Source organism: Trachypithecus francoisi, unplaced genomic scaffold, assembly GCF_009764315.1.
Source record: "Trachypithecus francoisi isolate TF-2019V2 unplaced genomic scaffold, Tfra_2.0 Lachesis_group13, whole genome shotgun sequence".
NCBI lineage: Eukaryota > Metazoa > Chordata > Mammalia > Primates > Cercopithecidae > Trachypithecus > Trachypithecus francoisi.
This window is the reverse complement of record NW_022681458.1, coordinates 75,840,619-75,855,171: the sequence shown is the minus strand read 5'-3', so window position 1 is coordinate 75,855,171 and position 14,553 is coordinate 75,840,619. Positions and strand designations below refer to the sequence as shown.

At 38.4% G+C, this 14,553-nt stretch overlaps 1 protein-coding gene across 2 annotated transcripts in view; it reads right to left on the bottom strand.

Annotated features, from left to right (window-relative positions):
- The window catches only part of SCN7A (sodium voltage-gated channel alpha subunit 7), a 92,552-nt gene extending 78,983 nt beyond the window's left edge, over positions 1-13,569 (bottom strand). Inside the window, exon 1 of one of the 2 annotated variants that reach the window (XM_033231247.1) lies at positions 13,273-13,569. The gene's annotated coding sequence lies outside the window, so the exon portion shown is untranslated. The remainder of the gene's footprint in view (positions 1-13,272) is intronic. The other variant, XM_033231245.1, reaches the window with a different exon arrangement.
- Positions 13,570-14,553: the final 984 nt, after the last annotated feature.

Below are 14,553 nucleotides of genomic sequence, written 5' to 3'. Positions count from 1 at the left end.
AGGAAGGTTCAGAAGTGGGCAGTTCTCATTATCCCTGGCTCCATGCACTACTTGCATTAAAATAAATTCCAGATGGCTGGACTATTTAAATGCAAAATAAAATTTAAATTTAAAATAACAAAACTTATAAAATCAATCATATATAAATTTATTTTTAATAATTTAAAATGGAAATCTTAGTTTAATGAAGTAAAGTGCTGGTTAGGATATGAAAAAAACACTCAAACTTTTTTGATCATATAAAATAGTATAATTATTCTAAGAGGAAATCTGGTACTGTTTATAAATAAAAGTGTTTACACTTTATCCTAGCAATTCAAGCAACAGAGACTTGACCCTTGGGTACAAATGTCAAACTAGTTTATGCACTCAAATATGTTCACAGTAGTGTAATTTTTATACATCAGAGAAACAGTCAACATGTATCTCAGGTGCAGTCACTAAAAAAGATTATAGTACATCCATAAAAGAAACTACTATTATTTTTTGTTATTCTGTAACTATATTGAATTTTAAAGTTAAATACATATAGAATGACTTAAAAATAGAAACAAGTGTTAACTGGGAAATAATGTGTCTCTTGATATCTTAATAAATTTTTTAAAAAGACTAATAGCTTGTTTCTAACTTTGTACATAGATAATGGGTTCTCATAGTGAAGGCTATAAAATTCAGCTTGTATGACTGACAGTCATTCATATAAAGAATATGGACTATGGGGAAAGCATCAGCTTAGAAATTAGGGAAAGGTAATGTCTTTTATTTTTTGGTAGGTTTGAGGCATATGTGAAACAACTAAAAGAACAATTCAGAGATTGGAAATATAAATCTGGAGGTTGTTAATATATGTAATTAAACTGTATGTATGTATACATGTTTTACATGCAAATATAAATAGATATATTTATGTACATATGAGTGTGTATATAAATGTATATAGAGTATATGGCTATATGGTTATATAAATATATAAATAGCTGAAACCCAGAGAAATAAAAAGATTATGTGCATTTGCAAAATGTGTGAAATTCTTTATGGAGAGATTACAAGGGTAGCAAATTGAAAAGCACCTACCTATTATAACTTATGATTTAAAAATCTAATTTAGAAGGCTAAAGATTTTATATATCATCACTAATACATGTTTTAAGTCACATTGCTCATATAGTAGTAAGGTATATCACAGTCAAATCTTGAAATATTTGGAAAAAATGACACATTATAAATTAGGAAATATTGATTAAGCATGATCACTGCCTTCTTAGCAGAAAATAAATAGGAAACCAGAAGACAGTATAATAATATCTTTAAGGTGTTGCCGGGCGCGGTGGCTCAAGCCTGTAATCCCAGCACATTGGGAGGCCGAGACGGGCGGATCACGAGGTCAGGAGATCGAGACCATCCTGGCTAACACAGTGAAACCCCGTCTCTACTAAAAATACAAAAAACTAGCCGGGCGAGGTGGCGGGCGCCTGTAGTCCCAGCTACTCCGGAGGCTGAGGCAGGAGAATGGCGTAAAACCCGGGAGGCGGAGCTTGCAGTAAGCTGAGATCCGGCCACTGCACTCCAGCCCGGACGAAAGAGCAAGACTCCGTCTCAAAAAAAAAAAAAAAAAAGGTGTCAAAGGAAAAAGAAATTTAAAACTAGAATTCTACATACAGCAAAAATACTCCAAGAATGAAGACAAAATAAATATATTTTCACATATTTCAGATGGAAATTTCTATGTTTAAGAATGAAGAGAATGAAAAATAATAAATATATGGGAATATATTTTTTTAAAGCATAAGTACCCAAAACTGGAAATAGTCCATCAAGACGAGAATATATTTATAAAAATAAAAATGGAAGTCTATTTATCCAATAGAATAAAATTGGCAAAATAATCAATGAACTACTAATACACATAACAATGACTGAGTGACAAAAACATTGTGCTGAGTGAAAGAAGTCTTACATCAAAGACTACAAACTATATGATCCAATTTCTATGAAGTGCTAGAGGAGAACAAGCTAATCTTGGGAGTAGGGTAGGAATTGACTGCGAAGGTGTGATGATCTCTGTGGTAATGGTAATGTTCAATATCCTGTTGGCAACTTGCAGCACACCGGTGCACACATTAGTCAAAACTGATAAAGTAGTACACTTCAAATTTGTGCTTTTACTTTACCTTCAAAAAAAAAAATAAACAAATACTGAATTCTAGTTACTTATATGAATCACACAGTGTTTACATATAAGATTTACTGTGGTTTGCAATGTATTTTGAAAAGTATCAAAAAATAAGAATTGATGCATGGTTTGAGGGATGGACACAGGGAAAGATATAAGATCAAGTAAATACAAAATAATAATTGAAGACACTAGTTATTGAGAATATAGTTATTCTTTGCTGTTCTGCCAACTTTTCTAGGTGTTTGAAATATTTTATCATAAATATTTGGGGAAAATATTTAATTATGGAGCGAAATTGTCTGAATTCAAATCTGGGCTTTATCATTTTCTAACTGTAACCTTAGGCAAGGTGTTAAACCTCTCCATGCCTCAGCTTCCTCCACTATAAAATGGAAATAATAAGGGTACCTACCTCATAGATTAATATGAATATTGAATGAGTTAAGACATATAAAGCACTTAGCACAATGCCTGCCAGGTACTATGCACTCAAGAAACATTAGCTATTACTAGTTCTACTCCTTTAAAGCACTGTATTTTTATTTTTATCCATCTTTTTAATGGAAATATTATCTTACTTCCCAGAATTTATATAGAGGATATGCAGAACTTAATTTTCTTTTACTGATAACTCAAAATGATAATAATAATAGTAATAAATTATAATGATAATCTATCACATTTTAACATTCTTAAATTATTTTTAAACTTAAAGGGCTCTGCTTTTTACATTCTTTCTTGCTTCATATATTTGTATGTCCTTTCTCATCATTTTAAGATTTTAATCTTGCTAATTTTGAGTTGCTTGTTCATATTTGCTTCATCTTCTAACAAATGTAACTTGCAACGCATAAAGACCATAATAGTAGACTGCAAGTGACATCCATGATGCCCAAAAACAACAAAAAATCAACCACGCTGTCAAACGTTTTGCTGTTAAGAAACTCTCTTCCTTCTGCATGCCCCACCCCCACCAACCTGATGCCCCAGTATTTTCTTGTCCTGAGCTGTAGCTTGAAGGGTAGAGATTGATGGATGATGACTGCTCGATAAATAAGGCATAGCATGCTTCTCTCTAGATTCCCAGACTCCACTCAGGTTTAGAAGAAATTGATGATATCTCTTTTCATTCTAAGTGTAATCCAAAACATGTCATAATTATTACTTAATGACTTAAAGTCCCAAGAGCAGAACTGTTTATCTGTGGGAAGATTGAGAAGCAGTCAGATGGACAGATTTAACATCCAATAAAAAACAGTCAGGTACTGCTGTGAGTATTCAAGCTCTAGTCTTCAATACTGGCTCAGGCTTGACCCTATTTGTTGCATAACTCATTTATAGTCTTGGATTCTTTTTTTTTTTTGAGACAGAGTCTCGCTCTTTTTGCCCAGGCTGGAGTGCAATAGTGCGATCTCTGCTCACTGCAACCTCCGCCCCCTGGGCTCAATCAATTCTCCTGCCTCAGTCTCCCGAGTCGCTGGGATTACAGGCATCCACCACCATGCCTGGCTAATTTTTGCATTTTTAGTAGAGACGGGGTTTCACCATATTGGCCAGGCTGATCTCGAACCCCTGACCTCAGGTGATCCACCCATCTCGGCCTCCTAAAGTGCTAGGATTACCGGCGTGAGCCACCATGCCCAGGCAGATACTTTTTGTTTTTGCATTTCTTTACTCTAGTGTGGCTATCACTTTCTTTACTCCAACTCCTTTTCTTGCCACAGAGATTGTCCAACTCTTTTCCAACTTAATAACTTCGATTTATGGCTCTTATCTTTAGATTCCTTACAATTGTGTTCTGTCCACAGTTCAGCCAGTTTTGCCTAAGGCTCTTCAATATATCTGCCTGACCTAGGATTCATCTATTCTGGATCCCACTTCTAGGATTTTGGTTGGCTTTTGATTTCTAGACTGTATAAGTAACTCTATCCATTCTTATATATCTTGTCTTAACCTGTCTCAGGCCTCTTGAAACATATTATTAGAATATGCTATCTTGCAGAAAGAAGTTGTGAAGAAGTAAGTCTCTCCATAATAAAATCACATTCACTAATTTTTATAATTATATATTTTAACATTTTTATTTCAGATATATTAAAACGCTATAATTTTTCTTTAAGAGATTATTCTTGTGGGTTATATTTGGCAATAAGCTTATCTACAGTTGTTACATTTGACATTCATTTGTTGAGCAATCATTTGTGGAACAGGTACTTATTAAGTGCCAAGTATGTTATCAGGTAGCAACACACTAGAAACAATAAAGTATAGTCACTAAATTTATGGACAATGGATACAGACTTGTAAACAAATAAGAACCAAGTCTTACCTTGTTAATCTCTCAAAATGATTAGTTTCAAGAGGAACAGAGACTGGAATTAAAATCATCTCAAACACTGGTGGGTCTGGTTCTACAGATTATGTGTTAAATCTCCCAATAATATGGGACAATTAATAACTCTCTTCTTGAGGGAAGGAACAGTTTAGGACATTAAGCTTCAGAATGAGAGTCAACAGACACAATAGGATTAGAAGTCCACAAACAGTGCCGGATAACCAAAGCAAATCACCCTGTCACATTTGATTGCAAATATGCTAAGATCAATGAGCATAAGGAAGGCTTAGTGGCAGTTGAAACACTAGAAAGGGACACGAATCACTGGGAATAAGATCTTTTTGAGGGTCTCCTGCCTCACTGAGAAATGTGAGTATGACAGTGATAAAGGCAATAGAAAGGGAGGTTTCTAGGAATAAAAAGTAAAGCTGGTTCTGCCTAAAATGTTCCTGCTTGAAGCTTCAAAACAGTAAAGATCTTTGATTCCCTACCAGTAACCCTGGGAAAGTGGTTGAGCCCCACATTCTAAAGAACTCAGTGTTCCCAGTTTCTCCAGATGTTCTCAAAACTTCCACTGCTTTGCAAAATAAGCCTCTATAATTCTAAATTACTCTTTGTTATCTCATCAAAAAGAGCAAGTTGTAAAGGAGCCAGGACTGTTCTGGAATTCTATTTCTAGTGGATCTAGTCTGTTAAATCCTTGACCAAAAATTCCTGGCTAGTGGCCACGTTAGGATTCAACAAGTGAAGAAAAGTAGGCTGTGCTGCTTCTCAGAGGAACACAAAGGAGGCTGTATGATGCAACCAGACTATAACTTGCCCTTCATCCTGAGGTCTTTGATACAAAATGGTCCCCTGAGATGCAAGACCTGATGTCTCAACTTCTGTTTAAAAAATTCCAGAACTAGGACATCCCTGGGACTCTTGAGGACCTCTCAGAACTAGCTGACCTCCTTGAGTATCCTCTTAATCTGTGGTTAGACTTAATCTGTAGATTTCCTTGACCCTTCATTGTTGCCAGCTTCTCAGCAGTGGAACTAAGCTCATAGATCCACAAATGATACCCTAAATCAGTGAATAGACAGAAGAGTTCTAAACAGTGTCATATAAGGTCACTCATAAACCTCTAGCACCAAGTCTGGCTCAGTGTCAGATTCAGATAGACACAAAACCTTCAACAATGTACCAGACTCTGGAAGGTTGACTAGATGTGACCGTGTCAAATCTGCAGTTCACAAGTCCTGGAGCTTCTAAGAGGACAGAGAAGATGAGAGGATGGGGACCTCTGGTTAACATGCTGGTACTGAGAGATATAGATAAAGAAAATCTCAGTACAGGTGATTGCAATCATGTAAGCTCTGAACTGCATATCAGAAATCTCCTGGGGATAATATTGAAAATCTAGGAGCCAGTGGCCCAATCCAGACAGACTATTTCAGAATAGCTTGTGCTGCAGCCCATTGAGATGAATCTGTTGCAGACTGCTAGGCAGAAAGATGCCTTGGCTGATAGCTAAGCTTCACCCAACTACCTTTATAAAGCAAGCAGACACATCATTACATTTTCTTGTTTGTTTTTTCTCATCTAATAACCTGAGTATGAGAGATAAAGCATATACAGGAGTTGCTGAGACAAATACCTGTTCAGCAACAGCCCTTCTCCAGAAGATCCACACTCTTTTCGTATCTTTGGGCACTGGTTTTCCCTCAGCTCTAATGACCTTGCAATGTTGGCATTCACATGGTGGAGGACCTGTTGCAAAACAGCTCTAAAGTTTGAAATCAAAAAACACAACTGGGACATTCACCTTTGCCCGTGGCTCCCACCCACCTCCAGGATAACAACTCTCTTTTCCCTTTCCACTCTGTCCTCTCCTTTTCAACCCATCCAATCTCATGTTTAAGTAATGTGGCCTAAAGTTCTAGGTTACTTGAGGGCAGTTTGGGTTTATGCCTGTTGTTGAGGATTAACTATTAATTACATCCTTTTCTTTTCAAAAACATCCTGAGTTGGATGATAAATTACATGGCCACTCAATCAGTGAGCGAATGCTCTCTCTAGAGAGCCCCGTACCCATGCAAGAGGCTGCATCAACAGCATTTCATAACAGCAACTGCAGCTGCATCTTCTTAGACAATGAAAGACGGGGAAGAAAAGGAATGCCAGAAGTCAGTGTTTTTCTTCTTCCTTACTCACAATTCCCAATTGTTTCCCCTGTCCATCAGTTTTATTTCTAGAGCACAGCCTGAAAGAAACGCACTCAAGCTGTGGAGACAGATTCTCCATCTGTAGGAGATGACTGCCAAGGTCAGGCACAGCCTCCTCACTTCCACTTATTCCCATCTTAGGGAATTGAAAACGCAGCACCTAAAGAATCAATCTCTCTGCTTTCTGAGAAAACAGAGTTGATCCTAGGGGAGATAAAACAAATGTTAGATTAGCTTTGCCAGATAGAATTGTGGAATGTTCTATTCTATATCAAATATATATTCCTAATGCATCCCAAATGGATTGAGTTTCACATTCAAGAATGTAGACCATAGAGCAAGATAATATCAATTAAGAAAAATGAAACAAAAAAGTAAGGACAGTGGATCAATAGACTGAGGATAATATTGCAAATGCCAATTTCATTCTGTGTGCAGCAGGAAATAAGGATAAAATGACTTCTCACTTAGTTGTTTTCAAGCTACTTTGAAACAATTATGCTATACATCAGACATGGACAATGTATCATGCCTATTGCACCAATGACATTTAGATAGGTGTAAAAACAAAGCAGTGATGACAATAAAGCTAAGTTAACTTGGGATTAGAAGGTACCATTTGCATAAGTAAAGATACAGAGTTAATGCAACCATTGTACATAATCTGTATTGTTGAGAATGTAAGACTCATACCTGCTGACCAATTTAGCAATTTAGTGACCAACTTATATTGACATTTTTGTTGGTTTGGGCAACTTGACTGCCCTTAATAGATACATTATGGCTTATATTTCATCTTTCTCACATTCCATAATGACTTACAGCTAAATTCTCTAATGCAGGGCCTTTTCCCTTAGAGCTTTCTGACTAGAATGCTTTCCCCCTAGGGTTTACAACTCAAATGATATTAAATGCATTTCTTTTTAAAATTTTTATGGAAGGCTATGAAAATTTTATCATTGACTTCTACGAAGCAGAAACCTATGAGGAAAGATGACTGAAGCTAACAAAATTCTAAAGGATATACATAAAATTACCTCAATCAGTAATTTTAGTAGTCTAACTCTGTAGAGACATAATTGAGATTCATCTCAATGAATATGACCATTTACAGGCTGGGATACGGAGGCAAAGGCTACCCTCACACAGTGCAGGTGAGAATATAACTTGGTACAGTTTTTTACAAGGCTACTTGTCAACAGTTTCTTTCTTTCTTTCTTTCTTTCTTTTTTTTTTTTTTTTGAGATGGAGTCTCACTCTGTCACCCAGGCTGGAGAGCAGTGGCGCAACCTCGGCTCACTGAAACCTATGCCTCCCTGATTCAAGGGATTCTCCTGCCTCAGCCTCCCGAGTAGCTGGGATTACAGGCTCGTGCTACTACACCTAGCTAATTTTTGTATTTTTAGTAGAGATGGGGTTTCACCATGTTGGCCAGGCTGGTTTCAAACTCCTCACCTCAGGTAATCTGCCCACCTAGGCCTCCCGAAGTGCTGAGATTACAGGTGTGAGCCATTGCACCCGACCAACAGTTTCTTAAATAAAGTTTCATGTACTCTTTGGCTCAGCAATTAAGCTACCATGTAGAAATCCTTGCTGAAGTTTGAGAAGTCATATTTGCAAGGCTGTTTATAATAACACAATACTTTTAACTCCAAAGAGTAGAAATAAAATGTCTACCCTAAGGGGCTAACAACAAAAATTCTAGTACATTGCTATCATGGAATACTAGTTAGTTACAAAAAGGAATGAGATGGATATGTCTGTGCTCATATGGAAAGTTTCACCAAATCAATTACTAAGTGAAAATGTAAAGTTGAGAACAACTTACACCATTCACCTTTGAATAAAATGTTGTATAATGATTGATTATATACACAAAGTTGTATACGTTAGCATGTGCATAATGTTTTCCCCTCTGGACATGAGTAAAGTGTTACATCTGCGGAAAGAGTCCAAAAAGGTGCCAGAGGATTCTGTTGCTTTCCAGTTAATATTTCTATACTACTTGAACATAACTCACCATGTATATGTATTACCAAAGCCCAGAAATGGAAAATTTGCACACTGAAGATTGAGGAATAAAGGACAGCTTGACTAAAATGACATCAATCCACTTGAAATTTTGCAGCCATCTGTGTGAATAAACGTTCTTTAAATACCTCTTGACTTCAACCCACTTGGATTTTGCTTTTGGATTATTTTTTCACTTGGGTTGGTTACCTCCCATTTGGCATTGATTATCTGATGCCTACTTTTTTACTTGTCTGTGGCAAACAGTTTATTAAGGCTGACTTAATTGACTTTTGCTACTTTCTCCTTAGATTCTGACTGCAGCTATGTTCTGCTTCCAAGTCAGTCCATTTTGGCTTCAGCTTCTATTCTTCAATATGTCCACTTAATTCTGGACTCAACTTTCTCACTCTGACAATTTCAGCCAACAAATTCCTAGAATATGTTATCTTGCAAAAGAAAGTGGTAAGTAAGCAACTTTCTCAAAAGCATAAATATGCACTGCCATTTAAAAATTATTTCATCTCTGATAAATAGTAATTATATATACTTAGGGGATACAAGGTGATGCTATTTTATATATATATATATATAATATATATATGTACGTATACACACACATTGTGGAATGATTATATCAAGCTAATTAATATACCCACTATCTCACAAACTTATTTCTTTGTAGTGGAAACATTTAAAATCTATTCTTTTAGGATTTTGAAATATACAACACATTATTATTTAACTATCACCACCATGCTGTTCAATAGAGCACTTATACTTATGCCTCCTCTCTAACTGAAACTTTGCACACTTTGACCAACATCTTTCCTTTCCCCATTCACCCCCTCACCCCCAGTCTCTGGAAAGCACCATTCTACTCTCTACCTTTAAGAATTTGTCTTTCTTAGATTTCACATATCTATGAGATCATGCAGTACTTGTCTTTCAATGCCTGGAACATTTCACTTGGCATAATGTCTTCCAGGTTCATTCATGTTGTCACAAATGATGTGTATTCAAAAGAACTGAAATTAGTTTGTCGAAGAGATATCTGCTCTCCCATGTTTGCTGCAGTATTATTTACAATAGCCAAGATATGGAAGAAACCTGAGTATCCATCAACATATGAATAGATAAAGAAAATGTAGTTTATATACATAATAGAACATTATTCAGACTTTTAAAAAAGGAGACTCTGTCATTTGCACTGCCATTTGTTTGGATTATAATTCTTAAAAGTTTTTGATCCAGGCATTTTCTGAATTAAAAAAAAATCTAGAACTGGCACATTTACTGAAACCCTGGAGGCTTCTTAGAACTGGCTATTTACCTCTGCTTCTGACAACTCCAAAAATCTCTGTGTGTTTTTCCAGGATTCCAACCCACCCTCCCCACAACACTCCCAAAATCTCCTTCAGCTTTTCAAATGTGAAACCAAAAATACAGATGTCCATCCCCTTCTCAAATTGGAGAGAAACTAGAGAGGTGCCTTGAAACATATTAGGGTGAGCATGACTTAGTTTTTATCTCACTCTGAGTTGGGCAAAAATGTCCAACATAGAGCCCCAGGGCCAGAGAAAGAGAGTAGATATGGGCAAGAACCTGTAATCAAGTGCTTAGACCATGTCGCCTCTGGGAGAACTCAGACGGTGAGCAGCTGGTGGACTGGAAGCCTCACCTTAGCATTTAAAATAGAAAAGACAGACTATTCTACTCAACACAATATATTCACCCAGGGTCTATGGCCCCCAAATCAGTATCACCTCCTGTTCTAGTTTAAAACCAAATGCCCTATCATACTATCAGACCTTTCTAGGCAGAATTTCCTTGAGTGGGGCCCCAGATTCTGCATTTCTATCAAGCTCTTTGATGTCCAGGCAGTCAGTGTGGCACCTGACTCACACCATCATCAGAGCCGTCCATTGAGCTGGTTATCCTTATCCAGCACGAGGCTGAGTCAAGTCAATTACAAATACTGCAGAGACAACAGGGATACCTGTTTGCTAGGGATTCCAGGATGGAATATAAGAAGATGGAGCCTCATTTGTAATAAACAATAATTGAACAAATGTATGTAAATAATAATCTCAGCTGGGTCAGGAGATACTCACCAACTGAAAAATAACCTCTGAAGCCCTCAGATGAAATCTTATCTTTAACCTCAAAGGCTCCCCTTTCAATGTTGCTGCAATGAGACCTCACTTGTCTGGTTGGTTAGTCCTCACTAATAGAAGAGAAGGAACCAACGCGGGAAAAGAAAAGTGAGATCTGTTTGTACAAGATTTTCTCATGTGACAATGGGTGACTGTGCATTGCTGATATCTGGGGTGGGGGTGGGGGTGGGCAGAGGTTATAGATGCTCTTCTCACACTGAAAAATACTGAAAATGGTTAGTGGAAATAATGGGATCAGACTCCCAGAAATCAAGAATGTCCCTTTTACTCCAATGTCTCCACCATAAGCTTTCAGGAGGGAGTCTAAGGTGGTAGATAGATGGTGAGTCAATCTCTGAATACCCCAATTGTGATGCATATCTCAACCCAATGAGATCTAGGGCTGGAGTGTCGATTTCCCAATCCCTGAGTAAGGGATTGGGGAAAATACTGTTATTTTTATTTCTAGTATGCTTTAGACAGGTATTTATCGTACTTTGGGAAAATCAGTGAGAGTGTATATCCCCTACCAAACTATCTACCATACAAGGCTATGGAGACAGAATGTCCAGTTTTGAAGTGCTTGGCTCTGCCTCCAGTTCTCCAATGGAGACTGATATGCAGCAGCAGGTCCAAGGGTTGTGTGCCATCTGGGATCTGTTGACCCCTTTTCCTGAGCCCATGTTCAAATTGAGGTCTTTCTTCTATTACTTTAAACATATCCATGGGAAAGAAGGGACTCACAGTACCTATCCCCCAGGTGCAAGACTTTAATTAATCTCTGCAGTCAAGAGTAGAGTATTTATGTCTAAACTTTGATTTCTCCAATGTTAAGTAATGGACCAAATACATTCAGCAATATCCAATATACGTGATGGCTTCATCCCCAGAAAACAGAACTACACATCTAAAATCAAATTTAAAACAAAAACCAGAAAGAGGGTAAAGCATATTTGGAGAATATTACAAGGTATTTAAATATGCAAAGCTATCCAAAGCACACACTTTTCACTCTTTTGAGGATAAAGGCTTTCAGATTAGAATATGCTTTAAACTGTACAGGTGGCAAGAAATGGATTAGAATTTCACTTCCTCTAGTGCATTCTAGAGCTGCATGTCAAAGTCCTCTGTATGCTTATATTGAATCAGACTTAGAAGGAAAACCAGAATAGTGAAGCAGATAAATACACAGAATAATCCCTTATGCAATCAACAGTTACACATAATACTTTCATAAATCCTTTATATCATCTCTGTCAATTAGTTTTTATCAGGACTTTTTGGAGTGTCACTTATAAATAAAGAAAACAAAGCTTATTCAAGTTAAATAATTGGGTTAATGTGTACACAAATTGAAATCAAGTTTTATAGTTCTAAATCCCAAAGACCTCTTCATTGGACTTCCCGCTCAATTACTGATTGCCAGGCAGCCTCAGCAAATTACTCCTTACAGGTCTCACTTGTAAAAACAGCAGTTGGATTATAGAATCTTTAATTAAGGCTAGTCATAGCAGGTATGGCTCCCAGGATTCTGTTTATTACAGGGCCCAGTTTCCTTCTACTTTGCCGTAAACTGCTTTCCTGAATGAACAGCAGTGGGGAAAGTATCCACAAGAAGCATCACCCAAACTCTTTCCCATTTCAAGATATTTTTCAGTCCAATTTCCAAACTGGAACCCATCATTTTCATTAATGAAAGGGGCCCATCGGTGTGTCATTCCACATGCGCTCATCATTTGTCTGGTTTTGACCAAAGTCATAAGTTTTGAGACTAATACAACCGGTAACACTATCACTTGTAAAAGAAAACCTCCAGAAGATAGGCATTTTATAGAGCAAAACAATGCAAAACAACAACAACCATCATCTCTGTTGATCCAGTCAATACCAAAATGCCCAACTGACTAAATCGACCACACTGCTTCCAATCACATCAATGCCTCTACTTTTATACTGACTACTCTTTTGGGAAAATCAGTCTTGAAATCTCTGTTATTTAGAATAAGAGATAGGATTCCTAGAAGTGTACACCAATCTGCGTAACCTTTCCTCCATTTTATACTATCATTGTATCATGTAATGTAAGTCATTGTCACATAGGGTGTCTAGAATTTTACACTAACAGAGAATGTTGGTTTCAAAAGCTTACCTGATGGAATTAGAAAACTGACTGCACATGCCATGCAAACGCCAACAGACCACGGCTGCTCTCGAAGTGTACTCTTGAAGTAACTCTCTCAATGCACGTTCAAAATTTAAAACCTCTATCCTCCTGCTGGGAACCCTAAGGGTGTGTATGGGATGGGGCAGGTGGGAGTGGGTGGGAAACGCTGGCAACAGATAGCGGCTATCACCATTAAGGACACAGCAGCAAAAAAAGGCACTTACTTGCTACGAAGCGACAGGTCTCCACCAGTGCCTGAGGGAACCTTCAGGAGCAGGGCTCCTTGGAGCCCTTTCCTCCTCCTGGGCTTCTCTTTCTCCACGGATCTCTCGGGTTTTCTGGGCTCTAGTTGAGAAGCTGCTGTTAGGCTGGCGTCTGCCCTCACCAGTTGTGGCTCTGCAGTAAATGGGCCCACTAAATTTCCAGTTAGACACCGACTCACTGGGGCGGCTCTCCAGCCGCTGACCCAGAGACCTCTCCTGCCCAGATGTCCAGCTGAGCCGCGCCCGCTGCTTGGAAGCTGTTTTTGTCTCCTTGCCACTCCTCCCTCCCCTCTCCCAGCCACTCCACTCTCTCCCCCGCCCTCATCTCCAGGCCAGTGCGCGACTTCAGCATCCAGATCGCGCGTGGGCGGGTGATATTGACAGAGACCTGCTGCAGCTGCAGTAACAGCAGCAGCTGTGGCGTCTCCTCCAGCCGCTGCCGGGAAGGGAGGGAGGAAGAGGAGTGGGAGTTGATGAGGAGGGGAAGAGGGGAGAGGGCCTTCAGAGCCTGAAGGAATGAAGGGGTTAGGGAACAGCCAAGGAGGAGAGGAAAAGGAGGAGCGCGGTGCAGCTAAGTTGGGGGGGAAGGGAGAGTGAAAATGAGGGAGAGGAGAGGAAGACAGCAAACTCTGGTACTCTGGTTCTTTAACCTCCAGTTGTATTCTCTCTCCTCTTGCCTAGGTGGTCCAGCAGAACTTAGAGGGGCAATTGTCAGCCTGCAGCATTCAAATCTGGGCATTGCTGTAGTTAAGAGTTTGTAATCTTGTTGTCGTGTGAGTCTGTGTGTAGCTGTTTTTAGGAAAGAGTCAAGAGTCCGCTGGAGCTGCTTTGTACTCTGGATCACTTTCCCACTCTAGTGATTTGAAACACGAAGGACAGAGGAAAAATTATGTTTATTTTAGAGAACTGCGGCAATACAGTTAGTTTGGGAGTGAAGGCAAGAGGGTTTGGACCTTCTTCCCAAAGGCCACACCACAGAACCTTCATTTTGTCACCCTATTTTGTGCACACATCACATCACTTACTTCAAAAATATATCAGCATATGTCTCTGAATGGTAAGAACTTCTTAAGATTTTAACTCAATACCCTGGTCACATCTAAAAATTAACAATAATTATTTTGTAGCATCAAACATTCACTTGATTTCTTTTTAGTGGACAACCGACTGATTGCAGGCTTCTCTTCTCCGCACTCTGGTGATGATGCAAATGAATTTTCTAGAGCATGAAACTTTCCCTTA